The 12123-nt window shown below is 41.4% G+C and overlaps 1 protein-coding gene across 1 annotated transcript in view; it reads left to right on the top strand.

Moving 5' to 3' along the window:
• LOC123034698 (poly(rC)-binding protein 3-like) overlaps window positions 1–12123 on the top strand; it is a 497132-nt gene that overhangs the window by 181973 nt on the left and 303036 nt on the right. The window contains exon 3 of the mRNA XM_044452282.1: window positions 10475–10578. The gene's annotated coding sequence lies outside the window, so the exon portion shown is untranslated. The remainder of the gene's footprint in view (window positions 1–10474; window positions 10579–12123) is intronic.

Genomic DNA, 12123 nt, shown 5'->3' with positions numbered 1-12123 from the left:
CCTATTCCCAGGTGAGCTTCAAGCTCTTCCTGCTTATTACCCATGCTCCTAGCATTGGTGTACATGCATCTCAACTCCTACCCACGGCTTCCCTTCCTTGGAGTTCCCAGCCTCCTCCTTCCTCCCATCCTCCCTGATACCTGGCCCCTCTCTGTAGGAGTCCTGTCAGTCCCTGCAGTATCTCTAAAACCCTGCTCCCAGTGACCTGATCCTCCCCCCACACTTGTCCAGTGCAGACACGTTACTGGGGGGCCTGAACCCCCCCCCCGCTCAGTTTAAAGTCTTCCAGACGAAGCTTGCTAGAGCATTTCCAAAGGACCTTTTCCCCATCCTCGTGAGGTGTAACCTGTCCCTTGACAGAAGTCCGTTCGCAAGAAAACAAGTGCCGTGGTCGAGGAACCCGAAGCGTTCCTTCTGGCACCTCACCCTAAGCCAGTCGTTCACCTCGGAGGCCCTCCTGTCCCTTCCTGGCCCAAATCCCCGGACAGGTAAGATTGACGAGAAGGCCACTTGGTCCTTCAGCTCCCTGAGTTTCTTCCCCAAGGCCTCAAAGTCCCTGGTGGTCCCAACCACACCCTGCCTGGCCACATCACTTGTGCCCACATGTATCACCAGGAGCGGCTGGTAACCCCCGTAGCGAACAAGACGCTCTACTCTGTCCATCACATGCCGGATGCGTGCGCCCGGCAGGCAGCAAACCTCCCTTGTCTCCATGTTGGGGCGGCACACTGCCGCCTCAGTGCCCCTCAGCAGGGAGTCCCCAACAACAATCACCTGCCACCGTACCTTCCCGGTGCTGGTGGGCAGCCGTGCCCTGGCCCTGGCCTCTCCTGCAGCGGCCCCCTTGCCGCCTGACGTCCCAGGCTGGTGGTCCTGCTGGTCCCCTGAGGCCGCATCAGCCCCAGCCTCCCTGAGTGGAGAGAACCTGTTTCCCAGCTCCAGATTGGTGCCAGGAGAAGGAGGAGGCCGTGCTGGCCTTCTTCTCCTGTGGGTGACATACCTCCATGTCTCTGCAGCTGCTCCTCCCGTAGTCTCTCCCTCAACCCTCTGTCCAGATGCGGCTGCTCCGGGGGGGGGGGGGTGGCTGGAGAACTCTCTTGGCCCTTGCTGAAATGGAGGTATACCACATCCACTGCATCCCCTCCATCTAGCCATCTTGAAATCTTGTCATAGAATTCCACAAGGTTTGTCTGGCAGGACCTGTTTTTGCAGTGGACAGCAACACCCGTGCCTCCCGCCAAGGCCATCTCCTGGTTTACCATCGGTATCCCTTCCGATACCTTACCTTGGTCCCCTGCCTTGTTTCTCCTGCAGTTGCTCTCACTCGCCCAGTTCTCCCAGACAAAAACCCACTCGCACACACACACACAAGGGTAAAATAAACTTAAATTTAAATTGGAAGAAAAACAAAGCAAAGTACAGCACAAACAAAACAAAACAAACAAACCTCTGTGTCTCAGGGAAGGGAGTCTCCGGACAGCCCGGGCCGCAGCTAAGGGACTTAGACAAGGGACGACGCCCTTCCTCTCTGCTGCTCCTGGCCCTCTTCGCTGCTGCCCAGCTCCTACCTTGCCTTTGCCAGTCCCCTGGCCATTGAGCACTCTCCCCCAGCCTGTGCCTGTGCTGCTCTGCCAAGAGGCCAGAGTCAAAAAAAACCAGAGCCAATCTGGCTTCAGGACTGGCTATTTCTTTTCCATAGCCAGTCCTGAAGCCAGATTGTAATGGGTCAAGATTGTCCATTTCCTCCAAGAGGGCCTGGCAGCCACCACCCACTCAAACACCTTACCCAAGAATGGGATATTAGTCACTGGTCTAATTGGTGGCTATCTCTGAGTCCAGGTACGTTTTCTTCAGGGCAGGCCTGATCACCTCCTCCTTCAAAGGGCAGGGGCCCGACCCTCCCTCAGAGAAGCATTGATTATCTCCCGGACCCAGGTACATATCCTGTCCTTGGCTCTGATGAGCAGCCACAAGGGGCAAGGGTCGAGTAAACAAGTGTAGGCTGGACTAGTCCAAGCACCTTGTCCATGTCCTCAGTCCGCAACAATTTAATCTCATCCAACAAAGATGGACCAGACGGTGCTCTGGACACTTCCCTCTCTAGAGTCTCAACAACTGTGGAACCCAGCTCATGGTGAATTCAAGCGATTTTATCCTTAAAGTGCTGGGAAAAGTCAGTGAGCTACAGATGGTACAATCAGATCTTTTTTGGGCTCAGATTGTAAAAGTCCCCATAGTACTCGAAAAAGCTCAGCTGGAAATCACTGTGGGGATGCAATGGAAGCAAAGAAGAATTCCTTCTTTGCTGCCCTCACCAGCACAGCATAGACTCGATAATGAGCTCTAAGATATGAACTCTAAGATATGCTCAGACGGATTCGTCTTGGGAATTTTTCCACCTGTGCTCTAGTCATCTCCCAACCTGTTTCATTGCCCACAGCTCAGCCATGTACCATGGTGCCGAGCGGGCTCTACAAGGTGGGAGAGGGCACATAGGCGTGATCATGTCAACTCCCCGTGTCATTTCCCTATTCCACAAATCAACCAAGGCATCGATGGGAGCGCCAGCTTTATTAGCCAGAAAATCCCCCAGAGTCCACAGGAATCCATCTGGATCCATAAGTCTGTGGGGGTGGACCATCTTAATTGGGTCTGCACTCATACAGAGGGAGAAACTGGCCCTGAGTTCAAACCTCACGAGGAGGTGACCTGACCATGACAAAGGGATTAAAGTCAAATTTAAGTCCCTTCCAGACCACCATCTTCCTGACCTGAAGAGAAAACCAGGTCTAGAGTGATGACATGTTGAGACAGCCCCATGGTTGTCATGGTGGCCATGAAGTCCTGAGCTGCTCCTGTCCAAACGGCCTCAGCATAGAAATTGAAGTTCCCCAGGTCCAGCATCCTGGGGGTCCTCAACACCAGGTCCAAGATGATCTCCGTCAGCTCAGGCAGGGAATCTGTTGGGTAGAAGGGTGTACAGTACACCAACAGAATCCCTAATCTGTTTCAATTGCCCAGTACCAGATACAAACACTGCAGACTTGGTCTTGAAGGGATAGGAAGCCCTGCAAGGAAGATTGAATCTTGGTGAATAAGCGTCACAGCCCCTCCCCTTCTTTCAAGGAGGAGCTGGTGCTGCACCTGATACCTAGGTGGGCACAGCTGAGTGAGTGGCAACCCCCTCCCCCACCGCTTCTCCCACCCAGGTCTCCGTAATGCATGCCAGGTCAGCCCGCTCATCCATGATTAAGTCATGGATGAGCAATGTTCTATTCTGGACTGACTTGGGCTCTGTCCAAACAGCAACAAACACCACTCACCAAATGGGACTTAACCTAGCACCTCCTACCAGACCACACACCTCCATACACCTGGCAATGAGCTCCATACACCTACCAGTCTCATCCCCACACAATCACCACATCCAGACACTGACCTACCTCCCATGGTAGGTAGCTAGACCTCCATAAAAAGTCCTTGCCAAACCTGTAGACATTAGGAAGAATCAAAGAGACCCCTATGACTCTTTCTCCAGCCCATTTACTCCCCTATGCCTTACTTCAATCATTACCGCCAGCCCCCTTTTCACTCTTGGGCTGCCATAACCTTGGATTTGTGGATTTTTCCCATTGTTTGCCACAGATATCATATTGAATTTGAGCACCTCCCTCCACCCAGTACCGTAAAAAGGACTACTCCTTCTGAGCCCCGCCTTCCTCTTCCAAAAGTGAGCTATAAAAAGGGTTCACCCTGGAACTCCTGGTTTCACCTCCAGGTACTTTACCATTCCAAAGAAAGTTGATGGCCTTTGACCCATCCTCGATCTTAAGGGAGGGTCAACAAATATTATTATTATTATTATTATTATTATTATTATTATTATTAATCTTACTACTATTAATACATTTCTTTAGTATTTTGTCCTGTCCCCTAAATAATAACAATAATGCTAATCCAGGGTCAACTTCAATATTTAAATTCAATATTTCTTTTAAAATCCTTTCCCAAAACTCATTTATATGTTTACACTTCCACCACATATGTACTCACTTCTTAGTAGCTTCTCCAACAAATGTTGGAATATTTATTATTCATATAATTCAATTTAACTGGAGTTAAGTACCATTTCCAAAGCAGTATATAAAAATTCTCTTTAATTCTTATTGACAATAATTTCAAAATGCTCTTATCCCACATATTATCCATTTTCTTTTTAAATCTTATTTCCCAAGACTTTAAGAGGATCATGGCAATTCTCCTCTACCAGAACCCACTTTCTGGTCATCCAGTTCTGCTGCTGCAGATTCTGGCCCATCAGTACTCACTATCTGTCACTCTGAAGAAGGAGAAATTGCGAAGATAGACTTACAACAAGATGAACAAACGTCGGAACCAAAAGAAAAGAGAAAAGGTAGAACTGTAAAGGCTAAGCACAAGTAGATAAATATATACTTTTCAAATATGACTCTTAAAATGGAAGGAAGAATTGAATTGTTCTCTCTAAATGTAAATGGACTAAATAGGCCTTCTAAGAGGAGAAGGACTTTCAACTTGAAAAACTGAAGTTAGATATAATTTGTCTACAAGAAACACACATCAAGAAACAACACAGTAAACTCTTGGAATGTCCAAAGCTTGGAAAGCTATTTATATCTTCTGCTTATCAAAAGAAAAGAGGTTTAGCATTATATATCAAGGTAAAATTAGATCCCAAACAGATACTGGCTGATGAAGATGGTAGGATTCTGATGGTTGAAGTTACAGTGAAATTTTAAAAGGTGCTTTTGGTGGCATTTTATGCCCCAAATGACCACCAGGAAATGTTCTACCAAAAATTACATACTTTACTTTCGCAATTGGATTATCAGACTTTGTGCTTAATGGGAGATCTCAATGCATTTGTGGACAAGAAAATGGACCATAAGAGTGAGATTAAGTAGAAGAAAGGCAGGAGGATACTTCCAAAGTCTTGCTTTAACATAATTGAAGAATTTAGATTGATAGATGTTTGGAGACATAAAAACCCAACCTCTTCTAAATATACTTTCTATTCGAATAGACATAGGTCGTGGTCCAGAATTGATATGATTTGGATAACCCCAGACTTAGTACCAGACCTGTTAGAAGCTGAAATAGAGACAAATGCCTTGGCAGATTATAATCCTGTAACTATGACACTGAAAGGGACAGTAAAAATGCCCAGATGGATGTAAAATAAAGCCTTATTAAAAAATAAAAAATTCGAAGAAGAGATAAATAAGGAAATAGAAATATTTTTTAAAATCAATAAGTTTGAAGAAACCTCTTTGCAAAATGTTTGGTATACAGCTAAAGCCCATGTTAGAGGACTGATAATAACATAACAAAAATAAATAAAATGAGAAAGCAGGAACAATCTAAATTAGTAGAGGAATTGATGAAGCTTGAACAGGAGCTACAGGAAGATCCATCTAAAATAGACCTTAAAGCACAAATGAATATTTTAAAACACAAACTGAACCTCTTGGATACAAATGAACTTACCAAGCAAATGAAACTGACTAAACAGATTTTTTTTTGAAAATGCTAATAAATCAGAGAGATGCTTAGCTTATAAAGTAAGGAAGGAAAGAGAGAAGATATTAATATATACACTGAAGGATGGAGAAGGACAACTGCAAGTACAAAGCACACAAATTAAGAAAATAGCGGAAGATTTCTTTGCAAAGCTGTATTTTATTTATTTATTTATTTAGAGAACTTCTATGCCGCCCCATCCGCCGAAGCCTCGGGGTGGCTCACAATCATAAATGAATAAACACAATATAAAACAGTGTAAGTCGCCCTGGCCAAAGAATAAAATAAATAAATAGTATTAACAATTAATATCAGAATATTAGTATCAGAATTAGTATCAGAATAAAGAGAGTCCAACTGAGAAAGTTAATGAGTATATACAAAAGGGAAAACTACCAAAGCTACCAGAGAAATACCTAAAAGCATTAAATGAAGAAGTAACAATGATAGAAATAACTGAGGCAAGTAAGAGACAAAAGAATGACAAAACCACGGCCAGGACAGGTTACCAGCAGAGTTCTATAAAACTTTCAAAGGAATCCCGTCTATGCCTCTTAAGGACATATGTAACGCAGCATTGCTAGATGCTAAAATACCAAATACTTGGACAGAGTCATCTTGGACATTCTACAGTATTATGAGGTACATTCTGAAAAATCAATGGTGTTATTTTTCATGGATGCACAAAATGCCTTTGACAATGTCAACTGGCAATTTATGAAGCAACAACTAGTTCAAATGGAGTTTGGTGAAAAATTTATTAACGCTGTATTAAGCATCTATCAAAAACAGTCCTCTAGGATTATAATTAATGGAGAATTTATGAACAAAAGGGCATGAGACAAGGATGTCCTTTATCACCACTGTTGTTTATATTGATTCTAGAAGTGTTAAATAGAAATATTAGAGATGATATGGATATTAAGGGCACTAGAATCAGAGATGAAAGCTATAAATTGCAAGCATTCATAGATGACTTAGCTTTTATAATTGAGGAACCCTTGGTAACAATGCCTAAACTCCTACAAAGGATTGAAGAATATGGTGAAGTTACCAGGATGAAAATAAACAGAGACAAGACAAAAATGTTAGTAAAAAACCTTATGTTGGAACAGAGAAAAACTCTAGTAGAACAAGTAGATCTTCAAATTGTTAAGAAGGTTAAATACTTGGGAATTCTTCTTACAGCTAAGTGTACTACATTGAAAGAAGATAATTATGATAAACTATCTAAGGAAATTAAGTGTGACTTGGAAAAATGGGCTAATCTGCAATTATCATTGTTGGGAAGAATAGCACTAGTTAAAATGAATATATTACCAAAGCTTTTGTTTTTATTCCAAATAAATTCCATAAAAATTGATAATTTTTTTAATGATTTAAATACTCAAATTTTGAGATTTATATGGAAAAAGAAGAAACCAAGGTTTAAATTAAAAATGCTCCAGGAGGCTAAAGGAATGGGGGTTTTGGTCTTCCTGATTGGATGTTGCATTATCAAGCCTCTGTTTTAATGTGGCTAAAAGAATGGATAACTGTAAGAAATAAGAGAATCTTGTATCTTGAAGGGCATGACTTGCAAATGGGCTGGCACGCTTATATGTGGTATGAAAAGTATAAGGCACATGGTTGTTTCTTAAATCATTATATTAGGAAATCATTAATGCCGGTGTGGAAAAAGTTAAAGATAAAACTGTATACTAAATTACCAAGATGGCTTTCACCTATGGAAGCTCTTGTATATTCAAATGCATTGAATTTTGATACAATTGTGAGATATGATGATATTTTGGATAATGATGGAGGATTGAAATTGAATCAAGAAATACAAGAACAAGGAATTAATATTTCTTGGTGGCACAAGGTTCAAATGCAGTTAAGATATGCCAAAGATTATAGAATGTGGGGCTTCCATAAGGAGTCAACAGCATTTTATCATGTGATTCTTCAATCTGAGGAGAAAATGATTAAAAGATTGTACAATTTCCTACTGGAGAGGAGAAGGGAAGATGAATGGCTTAGGAAAACTATGATAACGTGGGCACAAAATTTTGGATATAATATTGAGTTAGAGAAATGGCAAAAACTGTGGGAAAGAAATATTAAAGTAACATTAGCAACTTCATATAAAGAAAATCTGTATATAATGTTTTAGAGATGGTATTTGTTGCCAAATAGATTAGCTAAGATGTTCCCGAATATGTCAAATAGATGTTGGAAATGTAAATACAAATCGGGTACTTTTTATCATATGTTGTGGACTTGTGATAAAGCAAAAATTATTGGATTAAAATACACAAATAGCTTGAGGAAATGTTACAAAAACCTTTAACATTTAAACCTGAAGTTTTCTTATTAGGCATTGTACCTGATGATCTTAGTAAACAAGCGATGTATTTGATTCTACATGTAACTACTGCAGCAAGGATTGCATTTGCCCAACATTGGAAGAGTGAAGAGCCACCTACCGACAAACTGATTCCAGAAAAGATCTTGGACTGTGCAGAAATGGATAGACTGACTTTTTCACTGAGGGAGAAAGAAGATACAGACTTCTATCAAACCTGGGATTCTTTCTATTATGGGCTAGAGAAACGGGACTATGCATAAACTTAAATATGTTTATAATTTAACATAAAAAGAAAAAAAATGTGGGGGGCTGACCCAGTAGGTCAGATGTTTTTGATGATTGATGCTTCTTAGTTTCTTTTTGTTAGGTATATTAAGAATAAAACTTATTCACAGGAAAAAAAGCACTCACTATCTGGTCTTCCATTTCTGCTGGTGCAAGTTTAGGCATGATCCTGTTCATGAAAGCCAATTTCAAGGAGAGATGCGGCATCTCAGGGATCTGCTCGGCTGCAGCGGGAGCTGGGCTCTAAACCTCTGTGCGACCAATTCTATGCTGGTGCATGTGTTCTGGGCATTTTAAAGATGTTACATAGAACATAGAAACAGAGCAAGTCAGAAGGGGTCTCCTGGGCCATCTAGTCTGACCCCTGGCTCCAGCCACCTCCACTCACGACATGCCTACCATGTGCATGTCTAGCCTATCTTTGAACACCCTCACTGATGGGGCCTCAACCTCTTCCCGTGGAAGCCCATTCCATAACCTTGGGGTCCAAACTGTCAGGAAGTGCTTCCTGGCATCTAAATGGAACCTTGGTTCCCTGAGCTTTGCTCCGTTGGAGCACGTCCTGCCTTGACAGTATTAAAACAAAAACAAAACCCTCTGTCGGCTTGTAAATATAATCTCCACACCAACTTGGATGTTCTCTTTTCTCTGAAAAAGAGGTAGAAAAAACAAAATGCTTTCAGAGAGAAGGAAAATAGGGCTGTTGTTTGAAAAGACCTCGGCTTTAACCTGGCATGGAAAATTGACATGTTCCCCTTTATTTTTGCATAAGCTATGTTCACATTCCTGAATCTACATTAAACAGATGCACTGACACTTTTATCACCTCTTGTCCATGTAATCAGTTCTGTTCAATTTGTAAATTTGTGTAGCCTAAAGTTAATTTCCTTGCAGCTAAGCTTTTGCAACACATGCAGTCCAATCTGTATGTGCTTATGTGATAATTTATTTTGTCTGAGATTGCAGCCTTCATTTGCTTTCTTTAGGCAGCAGAGGAGCTGGTATCTGCATGTTAATATAAGCAAATTATAAGCAAGAACTTAGGTGCAAGTGAATTGTCTTCAAGAATCTCTGGTGTGTGCTGTGCAATAGTCAGAAGATCCCCAGATACAAATTCAACCTGGTTGAAATAATCACTGTAAATAGGTAACCTAACTTGTGATATGAAAGTTCCTAATATAACATGCAGTCTTCATATGTAGCTTCATACTTCGCTATGTAGATTGGAATCTCAACAGGTAACTGCTACTATGGCAACATGTAGAACAATGGAGGCATGGGCTGGCCACCTTAATTGAAAAGGTGAGACCACCAGTGGTGAAAAATGGATGTTTCATAGACTTTCATTGAATAAGAGAGGAATTTTAATTGGTATCACTGTCTGTAAAGGGTTGCTAGTTTTGACTTTGAATGGGAAAATTGAACTAGTATGTTAAATCTGTATTTGCCAAACAGATGCTGGAGTTAGAACAGAAACTGACATTTGAAAAAAGAAGCAGATCTAGTAAGGTTTGTGATTTTTAACTGAAGAGGAAGACGATTATAATGTGTATTTGTTACGGATGCTAAGAGTTTACCAAAATTCACAATGTTTTCCGTATTTAAAAGAAAAATAACTTGAGATTTTAAAAGCAGTTGAATGTGGGAGAAACAAGCTATCAGATACAATCATCCAGGCTTGAGGCACTTTTAAGTATGGGTTTGTATGCCTGGGTATTCAACCATGTTTGTGGTGTTGAACTAGGATTGTTACCCTTTTTTCTAACAGGCTTTTCATCTTTTAACAGCTCTGTGGCAGGCAGGTGTTTGCTGGGAATAGCTGTACTTACTAGGATTGGCTGGTGCAGATAGGCAATTCTGGTTTTCACTTCATGTTTGGTTTGACTCCTTGCTTCAGGAGTTCTACCTTATAGCCTTTACTTCTACTTTCAGTTCTACCGTATAACAACCCAAGGTAGTCTGAACTCCCTGAAGAATCTCAGTCCATTGAGAATTACTATTAATAGCAAAGAGTTGTGTAAGGGCCTAATAATTTTGACAGGTTCCAGATAATTCCCAAATGAATTACATTCTCTTTCTGCTGTTAAACAGCAATGTCCAAATAGTAACCTCATTTATTTTAATGAGTCTACTGAAAGTACAACTGAATCCCAATCCAAGTCATGAACTCTGAGTACTGGCCAGCCCAGACACTGACGAGCTCTGTATTTTCTAAAAGTGTAACTGGTGTTTGAAGTCAGTTGTCTTCAAAATACAGCCGTCTTCTTTTCTTTATTTCAGTGAAGTCTGGCTCTTTCCCTACTAAAAGGAGCACTGTCTATAGCAAAGATTTAACACAATGAAGATCCCCAAAGAATGATCTGAAGCAGTGGGGACTTGGGCTGGTAAGTTCCTGATGTTATTTATTATGTTGATTTTTTTTCCCCATCAATGCACTGCAAAACCTTAGGGTTGGGAGGATGCATGTAAGAGTGAAAAAACTCCTTTTGGCAGGGTGAGGTGGAGAAGGTGCCAGGTAGGCAAGAGTTCTTCTTCCCTGTGAGAGAACATATCATGACGGAGGAGGAATCAAAATCTGGCAAGGTAAGGAGCACTTTCAGTGTCTGGAATAGCTCATGTGACACAGCTTGCGCAGGAAGAGTGAAAGGACTGAGCTGTCACTCAACCCTCAGAGCACAGTGATGTATTCTCCAATCAAAGGAGTAATTCTCCCCTCCTACAGAATTGGCAGAAAGGAACATAGAAATCTTAAAAACTAGATCCTCCTTGTCATGAAGCTTCACAGCATAGGACAAAGAGGAATTGGTGCTGGAGAACTTTTAAGTTCTTACTCACCATTAAAACGTGTAGTTCTAGGCTGCCACTGGAGCAGCCAGGCAGAATTTAGAAGAGAAAGAGGAGAGGCAGTAGCAGTCTTCTTAAGTTATTTCATATATTAGTTTTCTTTAAGATCATGTATTGTTTTACTGCGGTTACTTTTGGGTTCCCAATCATTCAGTCTGGGGCACAAAGTTTGACATTTCTGTCCAGACAGGCAGCTTTTTGACTCTCTCTGTTTGGGAAACAAAGTGTTTTCTCTAATTTTGAAGAACAAACTGGTCTTATATCTAGCACACTCAGCTACATTGCATTTCATTAATGCATTGTTTACTTTAAAATTTCTGTGTTGTATTTGTATTTGTACTTTTCTTTCAGTTTTTGTTGACTCTGTTGTCTCAGTCTGGAGTACATTACAATGTTTCCTGGACATCCTGAGCAGCTGTTCAAGCAGATTTTCATCCCTAGAATGTTTTAAAAGTTGTTTCCAGTTTGCATTTTCAAGTTCTTTGACTTTGGAGCATATTCTCTAAATTATACCATGCTCTGTGCAATGCACATGTTGATTTATTTGGGTTGCTGTATTTTCTTAGCTCAGAATACATTAAAGTCACACTGATGTTGGCAGTTTTTCATCAGTGGAATAATAGTTTAACAATTTTCTTCTCTATTCAGGTTTTTCTTTCAGGTTTGGGGATGTGGCTGGTGCAGCTCTGCTTTTTCAGGAGGGGGATGTTTTTATAGTTCTTGGCAGATGCAGCACTAGGGATCAACCTTCTTGGTTGGAGCCTTGAATCTTTCATTTGGAGCCCCAAATCTCTGGGAGGCCATCTGCTCCACCACTCTGCTGTTCATCAGCACTTGCTGAAATAAACCTACAGGACCCCTGATAAGCTTTGTTATATTTGATCCCAGAATTAGCTGGAATTTTGTTCATGTGTGGTTCTTTTCCTGCTGGATCCTTTAAACACGTGTGTACACACACACACAGAGGGAGAGAGAGTTTACAGCATATACAGATTAACATATACGAATGTGCAGTTTGCTGGTGGTGTTTTTTCATCCTATGGTCTGAGCCCTGGATCTTATCAGTACCTACCTGTGATTTTTGA

The sequence above is a fragment of the Varanus komodoensis genome, unplaced genomic scaffold (genome assembly GCF_004798865.1).
Source record: "Varanus komodoensis strain SLA01 unplaced genomic scaffold, ASM479886v1 scaffold10, whole genome shotgun sequence".
NCBI classification, from domain to species: Eukaryota; Metazoa; Chordata; class Lepidosauria; order Squamata; family Varanidae; genus Varanus; species Varanus komodoensis.
Note: the sequence above shows the minus strand (reverse complement) of the source record. Positions and strands in the feature narration are given on the sequence as shown.